At 34.8% G+C, this 2675-nt stretch overlaps 1 pseudogene; it reads left to right on the top strand.

The window, feature by feature from the left end:
• Positions 1-537: 537 nt before the first annotated feature.
• LOC142178423 (alkane hydroxylase MAH1-like) lies at positions 538-2284 on the top strand (annotated as a pseudogene).
• The last annotated feature ends 391 nt before the right edge of the window (positions 2285-2675 follow it).

The raw sequence follows: 2675 nt of genomic DNA on the forward strand, positions 1-2675 counted from the left end.
AGTAAGACTGACAAAGGAGATAGGAGTTGTGGTTCAGGTGCCTGTAAGCATTCGTTGTGATAGTAAGACAGCTATAATAATTGCTTCAAATCCAGTATTTCATGAACGAACAAAAAATGTTGATATAGATTGCCACCTCATAATAGAGAAGGTATTGGAAAGGCTAGTTGCAACCAAGTATGTAGGAACAAGGGAATAACTGGCAGATTTGTTGACAAAAGGGTTGAGCAGAATTCAACATGAGCAATTGAGTTTCAAGCTAGGTGTGTTTAATATATTTACACCACCTAACTTGAGGGGGAATATTACGAAAAAGGTGACTTGATGTTGTATTACTAGATTAGGGGTAGTTTAGACTATTTAACATTAGTTAGTTAGAGATTAAATGTTAGTTAGTGAATTGTATAAATAGGGCTCGTTTGTACAGTGTTAGGCGGTTAATAACAGAATATCGTTTCTCATTTCCTCTTCTTCAACTCATGTTCTTCTTCCCTCTCTTCTAGCTAGGGTTTGCTCCTCTCGATCCATAGATTTAACATGGACGTCCTTCAATTTTCTCTTTCTCTCTTGAAAATCCTCCGCTTTACTTATTTTACATGGTGGAACTTTATAAATAGATGGTGGAAAATCTCAGTGCCTACAAAATTGGCCTGTCTTTGGAATGTTACCTGGCCTTATACGAAATGCTCGCCGTATCCATGAATTTGTAACTATTTTTCTTGGAGAAACTGGGGTATTTTTGAGTTCCATGGTCCTTTTCTTGCCAACCTAAATGTTTTAATTACTAGTGATCCTGCAAATATCCACCACGTCCTTAGTGGAAATTTCTCCAACTATCCAAAGGGTCTTGAATTCCATAAAATATTTGATATTTTAGAAAATGGAATCTTCAGCGTTGATTCCGAATTGTGGGAGATTCATAGGAAGACCACCATGTCTTTAATGATCCGTGTCAAGTTCCAAACTTTGTTAGATAGGAACATGTGGGACACTATTAAAAAAGGACTTCGACTAATTCTTGATGCTTTTGCAAAATAAGGCACCCCATTTGATTTGCAAGACATTTTTCAGATATTCACTTCTGATTCTGTTACCAAGTTATTACTTGATCATGATCCGACAAGTTTGTCCATTGGTTTACCTCATGTGCCATGCGAAAAAGCTTTCAACGACATTGTGGATGCACTTTTGTACAGACATATCTTACCAGAAAGTTGTTGAAAATTGCAAAATTGGCTTCACATTAGTAAAGAGAAGAAGCTTGTTCAAGCATGGAAAGCTATTGATCAATTCCTATATCCTTGCATTTCAAGTAAGCAAGAGGAGTTGATGAACGAAACATTCAAAGACGAGTACTTTGACATGTTAAGTGTCTATGTTAATGCATACAATCAATGGCAGACTGTAATTTCGGGCAATGTAAAATAATTTTTTAGGTACACTTGTGTGAATTTGATGTTTGCTGGGAGAGACACCACAAGTGCAACTCTCACTTGGTTTTTCTGGCTCGTACCTAAAAATCCCTTAGTAGAGACAAAGATTAGGAAAGAGATTCAACAACAACTGCATCTAAAAGAAGATAAAAACCTCAAGTATTTCAACATAGAAGAAACACGAAAACTGGTCTATCTACATGGTGCTTTGTGTGAAACTCTTAGGCTATTTCCATCAGTTTCTTTGGAGCATAAAGTTCCACTTGAATTTGACATACTTACAAGTGGTCATTGTGTCAGCCCAAACACGAGAATTGTGCTCTCATTCTATACAAAGGGGAGATGGATTTTAGAGCAAGGAAGTATCAAACACAATTTCTCGCATTTAATGCGGGTCCAAGGAATTGTTTAGGGAAGGAAATGACATTCATTCAAATGAAAATGGTGACAACCAATATCATATACAATTATCATATCCAACTAGTGGAACCACAAACAATTTATCTAAAGGCTTGTATTATTGTTCAAATGAAACATGGTATGAAAGTTAGGCTCGTCAAAAGGGTTCATCTTGGTCCAAATGGAGAGACGTGCTAGATTGGTCCAAATAGAAGTGATCTCATCTTTTCATATGTTCGAGCAAAGACCAAAGATCTTATGTGGTTGACTTGACGGAATAACTTAAAAAATAAAGAAGTATCGTTAATCTATTTATGCTAGTTCCATTCGTGAAGTACTATTTGTGAAAATAAGATACCGTTGCATTACATAATCTCATTCAATCTCTTCATATGTGGTGATATTTGACTGCACATATAGTTTAAAATGTTAGCTTTTATTTATCAATTTTAGTGGTAATAGACGAAAATATAAAGATGATGGTTGAATAATTAGTTGATTGAGAAAATATCATTTCAAAGTCAAAATTTTTAAAGAGAAAATGAAGTCTAATTAAGTTGTGAAAATAATGTTCGAAATAGATCAATATTAAGTAATTTAAAACGTTCAAAATAAAAAGTGTAATACAAACAATTCTATATCTATATCAACTTTCATTGCTTTTTGTATATGCATGGTTGATGTAATAATTCTTTTCTCCCACCTTCAATTCTTTTCCCTGTGACAAAGACGTCTCTATTTTTTTTCCTATACTTGTGGAGCACACGTGTACAACTACTGTCACAGACAAATGGAGCATCACTTTTACTGTTTTCTCGAGAGAATTTGAAGAATGTGGTCAGT

The sequence above is a fragment of the Nicotiana tabacum genome, chromosome 24, assembly GCF_000715075.1.
Source record: "Nicotiana tabacum cultivar K326 chromosome 24, ASM71507v2, whole genome shotgun sequence".
Taxonomy (NCBI): domain Eukaryota; kingdom Viridiplantae; phylum Streptophyta; class Magnoliopsida; order Solanales; family Solanaceae; genus Nicotiana; species Nicotiana tabacum.